This window comes from Ixodes scapularis, unplaced genomic scaffold (genome assembly GCF_016920785.2).
Source record: "Ixodes scapularis isolate PalLabHiFi unplaced genomic scaffold, ASM1692078v2 PGA_scaffold8__174_contigs__length_109621045, whole genome shotgun sequence".
Lineage (NCBI taxonomy): Eukaryota > Metazoa > Arthropoda > Arachnida > Ixodida > Ixodidae > Ixodes > Ixodes scapularis.
Genome location: NW_024609883.1, coordinates 17811444 through 17824852, shown reverse-complemented (window position 1 = coordinate 17824852; position 13409 = coordinate 17811444).

Genomic DNA, 13409 nt, shown 5'->3' with positions numbered 1-13409 from the left:
TATTGGTACCTGATATTACAAGTAATGCGTATGAACTAATGTTTCTTGTACTCGTTTCAGGAGAGACACATTCACCAGCCTGCATCCTGCTGTCGCAGATGTGTGAGTCCGGTGGCGAGTCAACCATGCAGGGGTAGGTACTCATACTTGTAATTGAGTAGGCTGACAAATTAAATGTAATTTATTTCCTTTTGGACTTATCAGTCCCAAACCTTGGAATATAATTGCAGCTCATTACAATTATTTGCAAGGTTGAAGCTTATTTCTACATGGGAAAAAGTGTTGGGAATTTGTCTTATTTGCCTTTCATTCCATGCATGGAAGCTAACTTCGGAAGCGCAAAGACTGTGCCTGGGCATCAACCATATGCATCCAGCTGAGCTATTGTCAAAACAACAACACATGCCAGAGGGTGCCAGATAATGTGGATGTCCCATCTTCTGGTGTCATGGTAAAGATAAAAGGTCCAAATGATTGAGATCTTTGTGTGCACATGCCTCATGTAACACATTTGCTGAATAAAGTACTAGCGGCACGGAATGGAACGCAAACGGCGGAGCCATGGCTTTCGACACATGCAGCGGTACCCAGAGGGCTTTCTGAAACTAATGACAGAGCGCACAGTTCGAAGGTGTGGGTCCCACTAAAATATGTTTGACCCTCGCTCAACGCATCCAAAGCTTCTTCGGACAGCTGGCAGTATGCTGGAAGCTCCCTCACTGAAGGGGCCTACGTCCTCGCCTTGTCACCCACTTGCACGTCAAGCAAACCGAGTAGGTAAATGATATGATCTGCGACTGGCTCGGGCAGTAGTGCCTGCACTTGCATTGGTGCCAAACACGTAGCAAATACAGAAAAACAGATTCTAACGAAAAAGATGTACTGTGATACCGAAATACAGGTACGAAATGTATTTCAGAAATACTATTGCAAAACATTTATATCGCCCCTGGTGTACTCCAAGTCTGGATTGAAAGCTGAGGCAGTTGGCGCAAGGCAGTCTTATAGGGCTTCATTGACCTGAGTCACCAGAACCACGCCGAGGGCCTGGTGATAAAGCTGGCAAGCACTGTGCTTGCAAAGTTGTAATGCTTCATCGACGAGAAACTAAATTAGTTTCTTTGTACAACCGTAGCCTGTGAGCAAAAAGAAGAAACGAGTCTCAAATACTGCAATTGCCCAAAAGAGACTGCTCACTTATTTTAGAAGGAATGTGCAAGCTTTCTTGCATAGCTATTTGTAGACTCGTGCATAAAAGTGAGAAATTGCTCGTTGACCCTCTTTGTTGACCAGCGATATGCCAGACATATCAATTTCGGGGACGAATAAATTTATCGGCCTGCTTGTACAAGGCTCCTTGAATAGAGATACACCTCGGCGGCGGTATAACGTGAAAGCTCGTTTGTGCCGAGCGAGGATCGAACATATGTTGGTAAGATCTGCACCCTCACATTCCGCCATTCGCGTTTCATTCCATACCAGTAGTACAAGCGTCGGACCTATCAGCCACTACAACAGAAGGCCGTCCAAAGCACTTAAAATCCTAACTTCGGCACTTCAAGCATTGTCTTGAAGTGCCGAACAACCGAATTTGTTATTGAAGGGGTGGACACAAGAAAATAGTCGTCGTTTCTGCCTTGTAAAGCCGGCATCACACTGCTTATGTGTCGTACAAAAAATGCCGGCGTCACACTGCCAACATGTTCTAAAACGAGTCACTGCAACATCAGTGCTTTGTTTGTCACGAGGCAAGCAATTCACGTAGTGACTCATTTTAGAACATGTCTGCAGACAGTATTTTGTATGATGTATAACCAGCGTGACCCTGGCTTTACGCATGATTCTGCAGCAGGGACGATTACAATGACGGGTTTTGGGTGTTGGTAAAGAATGTTTGATAGCGTTGTCATCGCTTGGAATGGGTTCAACAAAGGGGAGCTGAAAGGGGAGGTTAGGTTAGATTGCAATTTGCCCGCATCATTGAACCGCACACACAAGCAGTTCAGTTCTATAGTAGCTATAGTAATGTAGACAGTTGGGCAAGTTGAGCTTTAGTAATGTAGACAGTTGGGCAAGTTGGTATATATTGAAAATCTTTCGTCAATGCATAGTTGTGCGTGTGCACTTGTCCGTCGTCTTCGTGTTCCTCTTCTCTGTCCCCTTCCTTTTCGTGCGCATGTATAACTATGTTCTACCCTGAGCTGCCACTATTATTCATTCACCCCGACACTGAGATGTGAACACATCATGTCTCCCTAAACAGTTATACTTGGACCACATGACCGTGCACCCAGCTCACAGTTTGAGCTCAAACTACAATCCTCTGGCACCATAGCCAACAGCTAAATGGTCGAGTCATTGTGCAATTCCTGAGAAAACAAAAGAGGAAAGCATATGTGCACTCTACGAAACCTTTACTTCGTGTCACTAGAAACCGCATTTCAGTGCCAGAATTGCCTCAATTGAAACCCCATTCCGGCCCCATACCATATTTACTGGTTTCTCAGACAACACCAGTGATAGTCTTTCACTGCCTTTGCCCTTTCAATGCGGTATGAAAGTAAAGCGGGATGACAGCCATTGGTGATTGTGACTGCGGAGGTGGGGGAGAATGGTCTAGGAAACCTTTTGGGAGGTGTTTGAAACAAGACCCTGCTCTGCCTAAACTACTGCACAAAAGTAATTCCGCGACTTCTTGCCGACTTAAATAAATCAGCTGTTCACAAGGAACGAAACCGATATGTTTGAATAATACGCATGGAAGCATTCCCCTGGGCAAATGAGGAGTGACCTACAAGAACACAACTGTGGGAAATGTCATTCATACAAAGATTTGAGCCACCTAACAGGTGTAGCAGCAGCTTGTGAACACCATGGACAATGCTTGTCACTCTCTAATCTGGCTTTAAGGAAGCATCTCAGAAACCTGGAGTGAAGAATTAGTGTAAACCTCTAAATATAGATAACTTTTTCTTTTTCCGGATAAAAAAAAAAAAAAAAAAACATTTCATAGATATACAACAAACATTTTAACTCAGCCTTCTGGTATTGATACAGACAACCGAAGGCGTGGTTGCAATCAGCTGTGCTGCTGGATCATTTTTTTGAAATCTAGATTGTCAATAAAACCCCTGCGTCTGCCCCTTTTGATAACGTGAAATCAGCCGGTTCCAATAGCCCAGCTCCCAAAGCGTGACAATTTTTGAAGCAGCCCATGCAGGATTTCCCCAGCTCTGGTCGGTGTTCACTGAAGTACCTCTGGCTCATAGGTCCAGCACTGTACCATTGATTGAACAAGGTAGAGGGCCTTACAGCGACATACTCGCAGCTGAAAGTTACCCCCAATAGGCCGCTGCTATCCATGTTGCACATTTCTGACCACTAGACACGTGACCTTACACTTTTACATCTAGATTTTAATGAAGTACCATGCACAAATAGTCACTTGTTGATTTTTAATAACAGTACCAACAAGATAAGTTACATTTCTTTTGTTTTAAGCCCAAAATGCGCTTTTGCAACAAAAACTCAGGCAGCTTCGCAATGCCTCTGCCAGGTGCCGTCAGCCACGGTGCTTTCCTCGGAGTTTTTATCAAAGCTTAGCAAAAATCTCTGGGGCCAACTGTCTTGTAAAAATAGTTTATCATGTTTTTATGCAGCGATCGTAATACAAATCTCAGCTTAGTTTTGTGTAAAAGTCTCACAATTTGGTACGGTCCTGTGTCTAGTGGTCAAAATTGTACAACTTGGCGTCAGCCAAGTGGGGGTCACTTTTGCCTGGTGAATGGGATACCAGTTTATCATTCTAAGCCCCTCACCTTGTTGCACTGGGTGTTAAATACTGCACTGTAAATTGCAATCTACTGAAATCAATTGCGATCTGCTGAGACGGCTCGGCAAATCACAGCTCAGAAGCTGTCCTAGTTAAAGAAAATAATTTCTGTGCCTTCACACTAAGCATGGCGTGTCAGGTGCCATGCTATGCTCAAATCAATGGTACACACCTGCTTTCTGGCCAAAGCTGCTGCTTGGCTGTCATTTGCCAGGCTGCCCCAGTAGGTCACAATAATTGGCTCTGTGTGAGCTTTGTGGAAAAATGAATGTACGAGTCTATGTCTAGGGGGTCTTCTAAAGTAACACATAATTGTGATTTATTTTTTTTTGTGCTCCTAATTGCAACTACATATTTTTGTAGCAAACTAGCTGTAATAGCAATAACATGAATTTCAGACCACCACCACCAACTACATGCGACAGAGATGCCACCCTGGACAATGCTGCAAATGATGGGGCATGTGGCAGCCGTGATACGACCTATGCAGTGTCGCCGCCCCCCCGAGACGCCAACATCTCTGCGTCACCGCCCTGGAAGAGGCGGCCAGCTGCAAGTGGTGAGTACCTCAATAACCTCTGCTAACTGGCTCTCCTTGAGTGTCTGCTTGATCCTGATGCTGTGTGTTAGAAAGGAGTCTGCTGCTAAATCACCCGACCTTTTTTGTGTAGGAATGGGAGACAGTTTTAGTAAGCTGTTTACAAGTTTGCTGTCCTTTCATCTGTGTTAGGAACTTGCATTTGGACATTGGTCTAAAGCGTATAGGTATTCGTTGCCCACACTTGGACTTTTGGAAAGAGTTTTCCTCACTCCCACAGTACGGCTGAACAGATCTGAGACATGTATTACAGATGTGCCTGTTTCCTTGAGTAGCAATGCATCAAACTGCGTTTGGGAAAGAGCGTACGGGCAGGGCAATAAAGCTCGAGTGAGAGAGCGCATGTTTGCAGTGCAAGAGCCACAATGCTACAGCAGCCTCCATGCCTCATGAAAGAGCCGGGCAGCGAATTCAGAAGTGACATCATTATTTGTGCTTTCTCTTTAAGATATGTGATAAATATTTCAGTTCTTTTTCAAAGAAAAAAGATGTTGGCCTGCAAATAATTCCAATTCTGAAACTGGCCCGATTCGCTAAAAGTTTATCCCACAAAAATTACTGCGTTTACAGTAGTTCGCAACCTGCAGTCTGTGATGTCACAAACTTGCAGGCCGCATAACCAAGCTACTCTCATGCACTGTTTATTCATCACAAACTATTTAAGGTAACATTCCATTTAATTAGAAAATAAAGCTAATTTTCTTTCCTTTTTTTTAGTTTTGACTTTTTGGAATTTTTTTGCAGGAAAGACGCGACGGTCCGAGGTGGTGGCATTTCTAGAGAGGCGTGACCAAAGTGAAACAGTACTGAAAGAGTGTCACCTCAACCTTGACGAAAGGAAGATGGCCCTTGATAAGAACCGCTTTGCGCTAGAGCAGCGAAAGCACGAAAAGGAGGAACAAGACAAGGCAGAGGAATGGCGTTTGCAAGTAGAGGAGAAGCGCCTGCTTCTCGAGATCCTTTCAAGGAAACTCAAGAATTGAGTATATGAAATAAAACAGGAGTACCACAACATCAAGATCATCTCTTTGCAAAGAGGAAGACGAAACAAAGGCACAAAGACGAAATGCGGAAATACAATTTTTTTAATATCAAAATGGGATTTACCTATAGTAATGTTGACAGTTGGGCGAGTAGGTATAGCATACATTTTTTCTTTGAGGGGAGGGGGTGGGGGCTTCATTTTATGTTTTGTGGTAAGATCCTTAGCTTCTTTTTTGTCTTTCTCTTTGTGTTGCATTAAGTATCAGTTGTCACTAGTGCTCTATTCTGTCTCACTCGTCTATCTTTTGTTTTGTGCTGCTAATTTCTCAAAGTACCGCAGCCTTTTATTAATAGCTAGTGCACTACACTGCCATAATTCTTAGACTTGCCAACCCCACAAAGATGGCAGTACTAGGGGGGACACAAAAATACTAAAAAGGTTTTCTATTGCAAAGTTGTTTTACAAAGACAAAACGTCACAGCTGGGGTATTAAGACATCATTGTATACAATTTCTAGACGCAAAACTAGGTTAGACCAATGCTAGGACCAGGGACAACCAAGAGCGAGAACTTTACTGGAAGTACGAGTGTCCTTTCACATCATGGGCACGTGACTCGGAAGTAGGTGCATGAGCTAAGAAAGGCCAAAGGCTAAACGCTCGGACAAACAGAGGAAATTGGTTTTCTGTTATTTACTTAAGAAGTGTCAGAAATCCACTCCCACAGTTGTTTATGCAAAGTCCAGGAATCGTTGCACAGCTCCTTTAAGCTGGCAGTGAGATATATGGGCTCCAGAGAACAAAGACTGGCTTTTCATTTGTAGTCAAGTGATGAAACAGGAAATTTATTGGACACAGTGGGGTGAGGTCACGCAACAAAGACAGCTGATTGAAGGAACGACCAGGTAGCTTTCCCTCGTGGTACCCCATTCAAACACCTCGCATAAAAACAATATTTACCGTGCCAGAGCTGTGGCGCAATCAAAGTCCTACGACTTAAGCAGTTGGAGCACTGTTTAAATACTCCTGCAGCGTAGGAGGGTGCAGGTCAAAAAAGCTTGTGACCTGGCTGCCGTACAGACAAGTGTGGCAATTGGTGAGCAGTGTAGCCACTTTACATGCGAGCCACTCGCTGCTTAAGGATCTTTTGGTTTCTTTTGAAGTCCACAAAAGCAAATTCTGCCACAATCTTCCCAACCCCCATTCGACAGCTTGTCGGACGGTGCTCATTTCTTTGTTGGAGTACAGCTGAGCTGCAGTGGCTCCCGTCGTTCCGTAGGGCTTGAGAAGGAGGGGCCCCATAGGGTAGGCAGGGTCTCCACACAGCACATAGGAGTGCCCCTGTACCAGCCTACGCAGCCTTTGGAACAGGAGGCTTCCACGCGGCATACATACCTGCAAGTGCAGTGCGATTGTTAAACTAGCATAGTGCATAGTGGGCGGTGTTGAGTAGAGAGCTGTGGAATGGAGATGTATAAAAGAGCAAGAAATAAAGAACTCCAATAACAGTAATCTGCCTTCAGTTACATATAATTTCTGTGGTAGTATTATGTGCACGCAAATCTTATCGCATATATAATATCCAACTCCAACAGCGACAACTTGTAATAACCTCTGCACGCGTCAACTGCTCCATGAGGCAGCAGTCCGTAATACTGATGTTCCTAAGCAGTGGACACAACTAATATACATCTCTGCCAATGATGCTGCAACTGTTAGTATGACATGCATTGCGGAAACATACTGCAAGCACCAGCGTCCAAATAAACCATACATATCTAGTTTCATCTCTAGAAGTTAGGCCTGTACTTATTGAAGCATTTGACGAAGGTAAGTACTGTAAACGACTTATTCTTCACGGGCTCAATATTTTGTTATTAAGGTCAAAGCTTAAGTTTATAATTATTCGCGGGTTCTAACTTTCGCGAGGCCGTGGGATATCAATATAGCTTCAAGTGTGTTTATATTTTACCAGAATTGTCCAAGGGACCTATTTGCAAATTGTAGGCGATTCGCAGAAATTGTGAAATTTAAGTCCGCGCGAAAATGAAGTCGTTTAGTGATCACCTGCTGGTCTGTATCCTTTCCACAAGTGTCCGATATGCTTGGGTGCAGATTAGTATGAAATCAATAATTATCTTTTTCTTTAGAGGCTACTCAGCAAATAAGAGTATGGCTCTGTATATAATTACACTGCTGCATTTTGCCACAAAAGTAATATGCTACAAAGCAGAAGTTCGCTCAAATTATTAAATGGACGAATCTGGTGGGTGAACTCCAAGAAGGGCCTCCCGTAAACCTTGGATGCCAGTGGCATTTCGCTAAAACACTTTCCCCTGAAGGAAAGCAAAAGTTGCCGTGTTTATGAGGGACACGCCAAATATTTATTTGGGAAAAAAACACTCGGGGTGCGAGGCCTCTACTTCGTACTCCTGGGATCAGAATGGAACCTTGACGTCACAGCGCCGGTACTGAAGAAACTTGCAAAATTTCAGCTGCCCCACTTAAAGGAAGCTTGTTTGTAACTAAATAGCTGATGCTGGGTCTATATTGTGACAGTTTACTCCAGGTCTCCCCAACGTTTTCGTCCTTGTCCTGTGCCCCTCGTCTTCCTTTTCTTCTAGTTTCCCTGTTGCTCTTTTTCCACCTCTCTCGCAGTTACAATATTACATAAGCTGATGATGGGTGAGAAAACGATGCAAAGTCGGGTCGCGACTTTTTAGTTATGGCTGCATGTCCCGCGGCTTCCAAACGGACCGCACTAGGGAAAGGCTTTTTGCATTAGGGACAACCCTGGACACGTCTTAACCCATTCGGTCCACCTGTTCACGTTGCTTTGCGGCGGCAGTCTGAGGCGGCTTGTTACAAAAAGAATCTAATTCCGAGCTGCAGATGTATGAACCTCTGCGGTTTGGCTTGTTTCGTCACGTGTGTATCACTGGGACGCGTGCTAACGCACACGGTCTACTTGTTCACGCCGCTAAGTGGTGGCAGTGTAAGGCGGCTCACTACAAAAAAGAAAAAACAAACAAATTTGGTCTTTAATTTTCTAATTATTCTTCCAAATGGCAAAGTAAACTAATTAGAGACACGCTTTTGATTACTGACAACCATTTGGCACATATCTTGTTTCTGTTAGAGTAAGAAACGAAAATCGAGATGCTCCTAACCACTGATCTCAATGACAATAGCTGTACCGCACATCCCCGCTTGGTCACTGCAGCGCGAGTGCAGCCACCGGACGTCCATCTCGCAGCACAATTGTGTTTTTGCTAGCGTTGCAGAGGTCGGTGGCAGCGTGCTGAAGACACGTTTTTTACTCGTTCGTCGTCATTCACCGAATAAGTTTTTTTAAAACCCTGTGTAAGCAGTGAGGCTTGCCGTTGAGAGCACAAGCAAATTTTTACAAAAGCGCAGTGCCGCAGGAAAAAAGCCACAACTCCTCGAAGGCAAGTCTCGCCGGTCTCGCAGCATGATCAAAGCTTCCTTGGCACGCCAAATTGCTGCGTCTCTGTGTGTTTGCATGGCTGGATGACGATCAAGAATGGACACCGTGTGGATGTGTTTTGCGAGTGCAATGTATGTGAAGCCATATGTAAAGGCACAACTCGTCGAAAGCAACTTTCGCCGGTCTCGCGGCATGATAAAAGCTTCCTTGGCACGCCAAAGCGCTGCGTCTCTGTGCCTTCGCATGCTTGGATACCGATCAAAAATCAGCGCCACGGCAAAGTTTTGGAGGTGTGTCACGCATCACGCAGTGTCATATATCGGCCATGGAGTTCTGCATCGTCCAACTGTTCCGGCAAGTTGCTATCAATAAAGGCGGGAAAATAATTTATATGGCTGCTCTTATGTAGTATTAACCATGGCTGTGTTCCAAATCTACTCAAATGAATCACATGGCAGAACAACTAGAGCAATGCTATGGAGCAGGGAGGGTGGCCCATATGGTTGTGAGCAATCTGTTGACCAATCACAATTAGGCGAGCCACACTCAAACGCCAAGTGCAATAAAGTAGGTTGATAATGAGCCAGCACTGACTACTGATGAAGAGCTGCTGTGGTCAGTATTCTGAAAACTGTTTAACGAAAAAAAAAAGATGTATCCCCACCCCCCCTCCCTACACACTTTTCTGTTGCCACTGGACGCTGGATCAAGCTTGTTTCTGGGCCGCAAGTGATGCAAGTTGCAAATGGCTGTCAGAGTAAAGTAAAACTACAGTGGCTTAAAGGGGTAGTGTGGTTATCGCGTAGCCTCCACCATGCATCGGGAACGGCCGCTCCTTGGAAGACGGTGTAGGTGGCGCTTCGATTCGTAACACCGTTGGGTGGCTCAATTGGCCGGCAGATAGAGGCACTCTAACACGCTTATAATAATAATAATAATGCTTTATTTCCATCCTTTATGATGGTGGGGCCCAAGAAAAAATGCTGCAGTAAGCAGCTTGACGAGTCCCTGGGCCCCTACAATGGACAGCAGGAAGCATGCGGGAAAACAAACAAAAAGCAACATAATAGCGTGCTAGAGGCAATGATGTTAGAAATCAGTACACAAAACTAAAAGTACCTTTTGCAAATGTTAAGAGAGAAAAGGATCATGGGCAAGCATTATATAAGCGCAAGTCCCTAAAGGTTAGATTTTCTAGATCAATGTTATTGCTGTTAAGGTTGTTTAACAAATGCGGGAGAGTGGAGCTTAACATTTGAGAGCCATAATTTGTTCGCTGCGTGACCATCTTCCATTCCTCTGGGTTACGGGTAGGATACGGAGGAGAAGTTTTCCTCAGCGACGCAAGGTTTTCCAAAAGACATGTACCTCTTATTTTTTTCACTTTTATAACTAGTAGAAAGCCGATACTGATATAACTTGTGAATATTGATTATTTGAAAGATCTAAAATAAATTAGCGGTATGAAAGTCGCGTGGCACGTTACATATACATCTCATTATTTTTCTTGCAACATAAAAAGTTTATCAATTTTGGTAAATGTTGACGTTCCCCAAACAAGGTGGCAATACGTTAAGTGGGAGAAAAATAATGATTTTTAAAGCAAATTATTTAACATTTGTTGGTAACACAGATCTGCATCGATTTATAATACCCACTACTCGAGCTAACTTTGGGATAAGATAATTTATATGGTTATCCCAAGACATACCCTCAATAAAAATGACTCCAAGAGTTTTAAAACAACTAACAATTTCGATTGGAGTAGAGCTAAAAGTGAGCACTTTAGACAGCACCACAGGCTTGTTTTTTTGGACGAAAAATCACAGCTTTTGTTTTATGAATATTGATTTTCAAAGAGTTGCTATCTTCCCAACTTTTTATCTTTGATAAGGTCAGATTTGCCATATCGATTAAATCGTCGCAAGTATCGGAAGAAAAAAATGCGCTCGTATCATCCGCGTAGATCACGAATTTTGCGTGCTTATTTACGTTAACGATATCATTAATGTATAAATTAAATAGAAAAGGTCCCAATATGCTCCCCTGTGGGACCCCTGACGCGATGAACCTTACAGTGGATGAATAACCATTTACATTTACATACTGTTGGCGATATTCTAGCTAGGACTGTAAAAGTAGCAAAGCTTGTCCGCGGATGCTATACGCTTCAAGTTTTTTAAGTAAAACCACATGACTAAGGCAGTCAAACGCCTTTGTAAAGTCTAGAAATACCCCCAAGACATATTTTTGTTCTCAAAATTTTCCAAAATATGCTCTTTTTGATTAAGAAGTGCAGTTTCAGATGAAAAATTCTTCCTGAAACCGAACTGCGATGAAGTTACGAGGTCCCACTTATTTGAAAAATCTACTAGACGTTGATAAAGTATCTTCTCCAAAGCTTTAGAAAAAACAGGCAGTACAGAAATAGGGCTATAGTTACCTAGCTCGTTTTTGTCACCTTTTTTATATATAACAGTTACTTTTCCAATTTGCATTCTTTTGGGAAACACAATCGTTTCCAAAGAAAGATTAAAAATATAACTTAAAACTGATGCAATTAAGTCAACTACATACTTGACTGGGCGAATTTGTAAGCCGTCGGCATCACAGCCCTCGCTGTTTTTTACGTGCGTAATAACATTAAGAATTTCCGAACTATCAGTTGGTTTTAAAAAGATGGAACTACAGTTATGCGGACAAACATGTTTACAAGCATTAGCTACATCAGCGTTAGCACCAGCGCTAACACCTATGTCTACAAAATATTCATTGAACACATTGGCCAACTCTTGATTGGTTAACTTTACACCTTTATGCTGCAATGTTGCGATATTATTTGATGCAGGAGCGCCTTTAACCAGTGAGCCTAAATGTTTCCACATTATGTCGGTACGGCCGTTTGCCGACGAAAAAAGGGAAGAATAGAAACTCTTTCTTGCATTCCTAAGCTCTTTGGTTAAATTATTTCGGACAGTCTTAAACTCCTTAAGGACATCTGGGTCACGCGTCTTGATGAAACGTTTGTATAGAGCATCTTTCTTTCGAATTTTTCTAAGCAAACGGGATGTTACCCATGGTTTACGACTTTTGTTGGATACCACTACAGATTTATATGGAAAGTGGCGTTCATATAGCCTAAGAAATTGCTCTAAAAATGTGTTATAGGCATCATCAACCGTTGTTAGCATTAGCACGTTGTCCCATGCAGCAGCTGCGATGTCCTGTCTAAATGCATCGAGGCTATTTTTATTTATGCTTTGAAAAACTGCAGGTCGATGTTTCATAGATTTCCGAGATACAGTAAGTTTAAAACACAAAAATATTGGAAGATGGTCACTCAGGTCACAGCTTATCATTCCGCTGCTCAGTCTATCTGTGTGAAAATTAGTTATAAATAAATCTAACGTAGTTTCAGAGCGTAGGGTAATTATTGTTGGATGGACAATAGTATTAGTACATCCTTAAATACCGACTAGATTGTTCATTTCCCTTTTCGAGGTGGTGTCAGAATACATATCAATATTAAAATCCCCCCGCAAATGACATTATATTGATTGTCATTTATAAATACCAAAAAAGTCTTGAAAGCTTCGAAAAATGCTAATAGGTTCCCATCCGGTGGGCGGTAAAATACAGCAAAAACATTTTGACCATTACGTAAGCATAACACTTCTATGTCCTTCGTTATAAAGGAATAATCACTTAATACATCACAGTCGATACCTTTTTTAGTCAGAATGCTCAATCCCCCGCCACGCTTCGAAATGCGATTTGAAAAATATGTGTCGTGTGAAGGTAAACGAAAAATATCAGTCATCATTATACCAAGTCTCGGTAATCATTATAATATCAAAATTAACACCGAACTGATCAAACAACAGTTCATGATCATTACCCTTGTTCACTGCGGACTGCGCATTTAAACAAAAATCACTTTAAATTGAAATTGCCCTCCTTCTCAAGGTAAGATTTTATTTCATTCGGAAGCAGTGGAGCTTGCTTTTCCATGAAGTGGAAACAGAAACAAGTTAAAAAAATGAAAGCCGTTTACAAATCCCTGTAACGCCGAATTGGAGCGCAGCTCTTGAGGAGGAGTAGGGAAGGGTACTGAGGGGGGTCATGTCACCTGCGGGTAGTCACGTGACCTCGGGAGGGTCACGTGATCTCGGGGAGCGGGTCACGTGACCTCGGGGGGGGGGGGGGGGACGCCAACGCCAACGCCGACGCCGACGCTTCCCCGAGGTCACGTGACCCCCCCCCCCCCCCGGTTACGCCGACGGCGACGCCGACGCCGACGCCGCTCACGCTGGAAACGGGCCCCTAAGAGCTGCGCTCTAAAAGTAAGAAATAATCCACATCACCCCTACGCCAGCTCTGACAGGTCATCTTCATTCTTTACGACATACGCTTGTTCACCATCCCGCTTTCGTACCAGAATGCTTCCATTTCGATGCCATACATAACGAAATTCGGATGTTTTGGCCCAATCATTAGCCACCCAGAAAAGCGCTCTATTCTGCTTCGTCATGTTTTCAGCAATAAAA